Source organism: Mauremys reevesii, linkage group 4 (genome assembly GCF_016161935.1).
Source record: "Mauremys reevesii isolate NIE-2019 linkage group 4, ASM1616193v1, whole genome shotgun sequence".
Classification (NCBI taxonomy): domain Eukaryota; kingdom Metazoa; phylum Chordata; order Testudines; family Geoemydidae; genus Mauremys; species Mauremys reevesii.
The window spans coordinates 93339102-93348369 of NC_052626.1; positions in this window are offsets into that span (position 1 = coordinate 93339102).

Consider the following 9268-nt stretch of genomic DNA (forward strand, 5'->3'; position numbering starts at 1 on the left):
AAGGCAAGACATCTGGAATGCGAGGACGGAAGTAGAAACACAGATTCCCTCACATTTTACCAGGTTTGTCCAAAGTAATAGATTCCATTTACGTTGAAAACATGTTACTTGTACAGCCTTACTTGCAGCTAATTTTGAGCATTACAGAGACAAACTGAGGTTTAGATCAGAAACCACAGCCAGGCTGAAGACAGGAAGAATAAACTGAAGTCACTTACAGGTTAAGAACATCCATTTTAACAATACAGGGGCAAAATTCTGCCCTAGATTGCTCCTGCACAACCCCTCTGAAGTCAGCCTGGCCCCACAGCTGAACACCACGCTGCTCAATGCTGCTTGCTGGAAAGTTGCTTTTGAACTAGCCTCCAAAGAGCTTTCTAACTTTCATTTGATTTGTGAGGCACTGTACGAATTTTTCTTTTCAAAAAATATATTATTTTTTCATTACATACTGTGTAAGTCATTTTTCTCTGATAAAACCTGCTCTGTAATAACCTTGCTTTTCTGGTCCTTGGTTATATCACATAATATCAAATTATAAATCCTTCTTTGTAAGGAACAATAGAAATCTCTCCTTTTTTAACAGTCCTCCCAGGAAGAGAAACACAAATGTATTTATCAGGTTTTGCTGCCTAATCAGAGCCAATTGTGAAGAAAAAAAGAAATGAGTTTTTCCTTATTAAGAAACTATATCAAACTCATAGGCTGTAATTTTAATTGGGATTGAATACATTCATGTTTAATATTCCTTACATGTCTAATGGTTCTCACAGTGGTGGTGGCGGCGGCATACATCATTCACCAATTTCCCTTGGAATACCACCAAATAGTACGAGGTAACTCTATTGGAAACAATGTGGTGTAACCTATTACTAGCGTCACAAGAGAGCCTCTTTATAACGTTGTCAATAATTTATCTTACCATTCTCAGTATGTTATCTACTCTGTATCTTTCACACTACTTGTCTCTGAAAATGGCATGCAAATCATTTTCTTGGTGTCTATGGGTTATAAAAATGTAAAAGCGCCTTAAAAATTATGAACATTTATTTAACTAACGAAGCAGTTCTGGTTTCTTGGGTACCTAATGTTTCTTTTCTTTCACTTAAATGGTGCCTTAGGGCATATTTTCCCTAAGGAATGGAATACATCTCTTAGGTAAAAACATACTTATTTTAAAGAAATATTCTAACAGTAGAAGGGCATCAGAAACTAAATCATCACATGCAATCCAGAAGGCAGATTTCAAATATGTGGCTTAAACAAAGGATTACGTTAGCTGTTATGTGGAAGTATTGATCTATTCTGTGCTTCCATATTCCAAATAGCACTTTATAATGGAACTGTACCATTTTGACATTAGATAACTGGAGGTCCAGAAGGGGGCAGTATTTGTAAACAAGGAGTCTAATCTTGTGGTCCTTACACAGGAAAAATTCTCACTGTGGTCTGTTGGAGTTAGATCTTAATAAGGATCACAGGGCCAGACTCAAGGGCTTTTCAGGTCAAGAGGTCTAATTTGGGGCCAAAACATTTAACACCTTATCATACTAGTGAAGCATTACTGACCTGTTATTAATGCTGATTTCCTAATTGTAAGTTGTGACGGAGTGGGGAGTAGTGACCTGGGAATGTTGTGTGGGAGTTTTACTGGTACTGTCTGCATTGGTGCTGGATGATGGTGGGATATCAGGGTGTGACGTCACTTGAGAGATGATTCTGAGCACGTAACCTGGGCCCAGGAGGGGCCCGGTGACACCTTCTGCCCGGGAAACTGGACAAAGGCTGGAGGAGGGGCCGGGGTGTGTGGCTGAGTGAGACGGCTTGAGGGGGTTTCAGTTCTGGAGCTGGCTGGGAAAATGGAGGGAGGCCCAGCACAGGGATCTGGGCTCCCTACTCCCCAAGATGGATCTGACTGAGGGGATCCTGTTTTCTGAACCCACAAACTCTGTTTTGGACTGTTCCTCTCATCTAATAAACCTTCTGTTTTACTGGCTGGCTGAGAGTCACAGTGAATTGCAGGAAGTTGGGGGTGCAGGGCCTTGACTCCCCTACGCTCCATGACATAGATCAAGGGATTACTTATGTCAATGCTCAGCAGCCTATGTAAGGGGTTCACCTAGTCTTTATTTCCACGTCTGAATTTTTTAAGATCAGGTCAAAAATTATTCAGATTCATAGATGTGATAAGTGCCATGGAGCAGCCTCCTGAAATGTGGATCTAATAAGCATATTATTTCCCCTATCTGCACACTCAATATTGTTAGTAGATAAGCTGAAAAGATAAACTATAGAGATGAATTTATAAAGCAACCCAATGTTAAGGCTGCAAAGTCAAGCTTGCAGAAGTTAGAAAATGCTCAGAATAAATTTTGCCCGCCTTAATGCAGCCCTCTTGTGTGTATGCATTATGATAGTCTTTAATTACATGATACATTTAATTCTGCAGCTCCTTGCAACATTTATTGCACATGATGGGTGGGTGAATGAGGTTGCAAGAAGAGAAAGGATGCATATTGTCACAAGAATGTTTTCTTGTTTTTCAGGCACTGGGCCACAGGAGATGGGGTTGTTTTTTGATTTGGTGGTGGTCAAGATTCTATTATAATGCATAAATACCAGGAGGCTGAATGAAAGTTGCATGGGCTGCCTTATACTTGCATTTCCTAACTTTTTAGTTCATAACTGTGCAGCCTTAACACTTAAAATGGTTTAGCTGTTTCTCAAAATGGTACAGAATTTTTTTTTGTTTTTGCTCATATTAAAAAATTCCAGCAATAGTTTCACTGAAAAGCTCTAGTGACACCATGCTTTATAGGAGAGATTTCATATTTGGCAGCTGTGTAGCCTTTTCGTCAGGGATGTGCCTTTGAAAAACTACAGTTCATATATGTAGAGACTTATTAGATTTTAGAAGCTAACCTCCATGAAGGTTCCATCTGCACTGGGCATGCTCCAGCATGGGGCTGAGCAGGACTTTCCATGCAATTGCAGCTCTGGTCTGCTGTGGGTTGTGAGGAGTCCAGGGAACTGAATGGAGAAGGGAGCCTGTCTCTCTCCTGTTCAGAATGGCCCTCCTGCTGGGCCCAGGCAGCCTGGAGGAGGAAGCTACCTGATTCAGAATGCAGAGAGGACAAGAGCTAAATATGAAGAAGGTTGCGTGGAGGGGAGCAGACTGGGATTGGAGGCTGGCAAGGGAGGATCGGGGAATGGACTGGCTGGACAAGGAGACTGGGAATGGGTCTGAAAGCAAGAGGTGGAGATGTGGTCTGGTACTGATAGGGAGACTGGTATTGGCTAGGCTAAAATACTGGAAAAGGGAGATTGAGATCGGGTGAGGAGCCAGGGGAGGGACTGAAAATGGCTAGGTAAGGAGAGGGGAGAAAGATTTGATAAGGAGCCAGGATATGGGAGAGAACTGGCACTATCTGGGCAAAGAAACTGGTACAAGGAGCTGTAAAATGGGGAATACTGCCCCCTCACTCACAGAGTGGTTGTGAAGATAAATTAATATTTGTGAAGCACTCAGGGAAAATAATAATGAGCACCAGAGAAAAGCCCATGAAGAAATTAATAATTCTGTCTTCAGAGCCAGGTTTGAACAGTGAGCAGTAAATAACGCAAGGGGGCACCTTTTTGAATAGGGAGAAAACAAAACATTGAATAGCTGTTAAGTGAGAACTGCCCATTCTGTGAACTGAATGAGGAAGGGTTCCTGTGGAAAAAATAGTATGTGATCATGTAATTAAAGAGTGTAGCATACTACATACACAGAAGAGGGCTGAATTAAGGTGGTATCAGCATGTAGGATTTTGTGTGTGTGTGTCTGAGTGAATTCCTAGGTTTTTATAAAAGCAGATTGAAAACACAGAAAATTCCTTAATCAGCAGGGTTGGAATCTTTAGTTCCACACTTGAGCTAATGGAGTAACAGATAGGAAATGCCAGAATTAAGGTTGCCTGTGCAATCTAACCTTTGTGTGCTTGACTTTCCTACCTTAATAATGTTCTTTTTACTTAGTCTTTGGGGGTAATATAGACACATACAGACTCACACATGTCCATAGAGTATTTTTATATAAACAGAATTTAAACAAATTATTTCCAGTGCTGTAAATATTTCCATCTGTTATTAATGCTAATTTACTTAACAATTCTCATACAAAACTAATTGGCCTCTTTCCTTTTGGGGTTGATTCAACCAAAAAAATACAGCTAATACAGCACAAAGCCATCAAAGCAAATTTTTCGGGGCTTTGGCAGCTTGTGAGGGCTTCTATGCAGCAGAATCCAGCAAGACTATTTTAAATTGTGCCCTTAGTGGGTTTAGGGTTTTTTTTTTAAATGAAAAATATAATTACGTTAAAAAATGATTATTACATTGTGGAAAAACAATAAAAACCAACCAACCACACACATCCACAACCCAGCAACCTAAGTCCTGGGCGAAAGGGACAGAAGTTTCATTCTCTTTGTGCTCTAGTGACCTTCCTCCCCATGCACTGCTATTACACGCTGTCCTAGGTCTTTTGCATTTATTTCTATGCTTAGATAATAGACTTCCCAGCTGTGTTACAGAACAGCACAGGAAGTCTCTATTCTGTAGGTAAACAATTACAAAAGCCTCAAATGGTCCAGTCTTTTTTGTTGAAAAAGCTGTGGTTGTCTGTTAGAGTGGTTTAGCTATTTCAGATTTTTAGTCAATACAACATGAGATGCACAAATTGCTAGTCTGCTCAGCTCTGAACAATACAATAGAAGCTAAAAACTGTTTCACTTGGAAAAATTAGTAGAAACGTCTGTTCTTTGTATAATTTCAGTAATCTCTAAACCTCCATTATATGCATTCTTAATAAAACACAGTTTACAGTCAAATAGATAATCAAATTGTTTATTCTCAAAAACCCAATTCAGAATTTTGCTGTTTCTCATCTAGACACATTTGTCTCAACATGGATTTTCAATAATACAAGTCTTCTTGTAGAATTAGGGTTGTTTACAGAGAGTTTTCTCACTATATATTGGATGTGATATGGATTTTATGGGGAATGAAAAGTTTTATCTTCTTGTTTTTTAGCTCATTTAGTTTCCTCTCTTGTCTCTAGTTATTTAGATTTTCTGAGAACAGAGAATTGGATCCAAACCCCAGTGAAGTCAGTGGAAAGGATCCCATTGACTTCAGCTGGCCCTAATATCTTAATTTAAGTGGAGGCAAAATCAGGCTGCAGTTTGAGAGCACTGATGTCTTGGAGAGTTCATAATCCAAGTAGACAAAACAAAGAGGAAGGAAAAAAGCATTATATCATTCCCACCTATTTTACAGATGGGGAATTGAGGCCCAGAAAAAGTGATCTCCAAGTGAGTCTGCGGGGGAGAGAGAAATTGAACTCCGATCTCCTGAGTCCCAGCCAACTGTCCTGCCCACAAAACCTGTGTTCAGTGGTTAAGTTTCGTTTCTGCCCTGGCAACATTTTTTCTTCTGTATGTCTTGTATTTTGTTCTCTGGGGTTGTAGACCATAAATTGTAGTAGGTGCGCATATGGGAACTCCACTGACTTCCAACAACATATACTTACCTGCAAGACGAACAAGTGCCATGCATCCCTTACCCTATTCATGCCGAGCCAAATACCTCATTCTAAAGACATAAAAGTGAAGGAAAAATCCAGTCCTTAGTGTTGGGTGTTGCTTCATACTGTCTTGTGGAACCAGGAATAGACAATGCCCAAATTCATTGGGTATGTCTACACTGCAATCAGAGGTGCAATTGCAACACTTGTAGACAAACCCCACCCAGCTTTAATCTACCTAGCTCAAAAACCAGTGGCAGTGAAGCTGCAGTGAATAAATACCCAGGGTTCTGATCAGGCTTGTTCAGCCATGTGGAAGCCCTGCTGCCATGGTTTGCCTGCTATTGGTACATGGTTTCACTACTAACGGTACTCGCGCTAGCTAGAGTAAAGCTAGCTATTGCAATGTAGACATACCCATTGTCTCCCATTGAGAATGTACTCTTCTGTTTGTTCCTTTTCTGCAGACATGCTGTTAAATTTAAACAGACCTCGTTGCCTATGGAAATCAGGAATTATTAGTTTCCTTCTCATGCTCTTGTTCTCATCCCTTAGTTATCTTTAACTGCTGCACAGGCTTTTGAGTTCTCCCCAAAACCATATTCCATCATCGTCTGATTCTTCTAACTGGAGCCTGGTTGTCTCAGTGTGAGGCAATCATTTAAAACAAATACTTGAGCTAGTTCCGTTCTTCTCGGTGCAATTTAAATGTGACATGCAGCTGGCTAGCGAACAGGAGCAGCAAACAAGAGTTTTGTGAGGGAGTTCTCCAGGTGAAGGAGGAGAGACTACATGACCTTTGGGGTGGGTTTGTTGGACTGTGTTATATGCTTGCTTGTCATGTGCATGCTTGCTTGCAGACTATAGCGTGGTGTGTTCTGGGGCTGTGTGCTGAGCCAAACAGCTGGCTAGGCTGAGAGCTTACTAACCAGGCTCTAGCCTACTAGCCTTTGATCCCTAACCCCTTTAGGCTGCATTGACGTGGGGGCAGGGCTAACTCAGGGAGACCAGGGGTTTTAAAAAGCCAGCTCTTAAGCAGCCAGAAGAGCAGCAAACGGGAGGAGCACCCACGGGGGAAAATTAGCGGGAGCTCCGCCCCCACCGGCAGCCAAGCTCCCCCAGTGCCCAACCTCTCCTCGCCGCCTTCTCTTTCGAGCACACCATGTCCCCGCTCCTCCCCCTCCCTCCCAACGCTTCCTGCCCCCCTGCTGCCTAACAGGACTTTCCAGAGGGAGTGGGAGGAGGTGGAGAAGAGGCAGGGTGGGGCGGGCACTTGGGGGAATGGGGTGGAATGGGGGTGGGGCGAGGGCAGTGCAAGGGCATGAAGAGGCGGGGACAGAGGTGGGGGAGGGGTCAAGCACCCACCGGGCAGAGGGGCAGTCGGCACCTATGGCTCATGGCCCTCAGAGAGATGGTGCAGGTTCTTGAGGTCAGAGTGGCTGAACTGGAGGAGCTAAGGGAGATGGAAAGAGATATGTAGATGAGGCTTTCAGGGACACAATAGAGTGGTCCCACCCTCAGGCCGACAGCCTCTGTGCTGTTAAGGAGGACAAAAGTCTTAGGAAAGGAGAACATCAAGTTGGAGTGGAGGGAAATAATCCCATAGTTGGGATTCTCCTTTCAGATGATGTCTTGGTATCTTCTTCCACCTAGGATACCCCTCCGGGGGAGGAAACCCCAGTTACTAAGGGCATGTCTACAGTGGCGAAGTTACAGCGCTGGCAGTTACAGCACCACTCAGAGAGCGCTGAAGGGAAACTGCTGTTGTGTGTTCACACTGTCCGCTGCCTGCGCAATAGCGTGTTCACACTTGCAGCACTTGCAGCGGTATTTGGAGTGGTGCACTCTGGGCATCCCACAGAGCACTTTTCTCTTCTGCCACTGAGACATGTGGGAAGGCAGATGAGGTTGCGCAGCATGTCCCCATGCCCTGTGATGCATTGCTTCGCATCCTAGAAATCCCTGTGTTTCCATTCGCATTTGGTTCAATGGTTTTTGTACTGCGCGCCCTGCGTCTTTGGGCTGCAGGAATGGATTCCAAACTGCTGACTGGTATGCTGCTCACTCTGACCAACACATTAAGAGTGGCAATGGAGTTATTCCTTAAACTGCAAAGGCAAGAGGACTGTGACATTGATCTCGCCACGTGTACTAGTTATGATACGAGATTGCTTGTGGCATTCACAGAGGTGCTGACCACAGTGGAATGCTGCTTTGGGGCTTGGGAAACAAGCACTGAGTTGTGGGATCACATTGTGATGCATGTCTGAGATGATGAGCAGTGGCTGCAGAACTTTCTGATGAGGAAAGCCACGTTCATGAGACTGTGAGATGAGCTCGCCCCAGCCCTGCGGTGCAAGGACACGAGAATGAGAGCTGCCCTGTTGTTGGAGAAGCGCATGGCGATTGCACTGTGGAAGCTGGCTACTCCAGACTGCTACTGATAGGTCACTAACCAGTTCGGAGTGGGAAAGTCAACTGTTGTCGACTCGTATTGATGGAAGTGTGCACGGCCATTAATCGCATCGTGCTGCGAAAGACCGTGACTCTGGGCAACGTGCGTGACATTGTGGATGACTTTGCACAAATGGGCTTCCCTAACTGCGGAGGGACGATAGATGGCACGCATATTTCAATTCTGGCACCAGACCACCTAGCCACTGAGTACATTAATTTCAAGGGGTATTTCTCAATGGTTCTCCAGTGCTTGTGGATCATCGCGGGCATTTCACAGACATTAACACAGGCTGGTCTGGAAAGGTGTATGACACACGCCTCATTTGGAATACTGGCCTGTTCAAGAAGCTGGAAGCAGGGACTTTCTTCCCGGACCAGAAGATCACTGTAGGGGATGTCAAAATGCCCACTGTGATCCTGGGAGATCCCGTCTAACCCTTAATGCCGTGGCTTATGAAGCCATACACTGGGCAGCTTGACAGTAGCAAGAAACAGTTCAATAACAGGCTGAGCAAGTGCAGAATGACTGTTGAGTTTGCTTTTGGCCATTTAAAGGCCCGCTGGTGATGCCTATATGGGAAGCTGGATGTGGCTGATGACAATATTCCTATGCTTGTAGTCACGTGCTATACGCTCCATAATATTTGTGAAGGGAAGGGCGAAAGCTTCACTCAGGCTGGACCGCTGAGGCTCAGCACCTGGAGGCTGAATTTGAACATCCAGAGACCAGGGCTGTTAGAGGGCACAGCAGAGGGCCATAAGGATCAGGGATGCCTTGAGGCAGCAATTTGAAACTGAAAGCCACTAATATTTGTTGCTATGCTTGGGAGTGCAGTGCTTGTAATGCTAGGAGGTGATTGGTGTACATGATGCAATAAGGAGTTTTAACATAATTGCATGTTGCTTGCAGTGCTCTTTTTGCTTTCACTTAATAGAATAAAGATTGCTTTCAATCCAACACAATTCTTTTATTAAAAGACAACAACCGGAGGAGAACAACAAATGAAAAAAATACATGAGCAGGGAGGGAGATAGGGGAAGGGAAAGTCCCTGGAGGAAGAGGGGTCCTGGGACGGCTAAAGATTTGTGTATGTCCAAGGATCATATCCAACCTTCTCCTTTAGAGTACAATGCAGCAGGTACCGTACTTCAGCAGGGCCAAACTGCAGAGGGATGAGTGTTGAGTGCAGTGAGTAGTGGGAGTCCACAGTGCTGGACTGTGAGGCGGGAGGAGTGGAATGC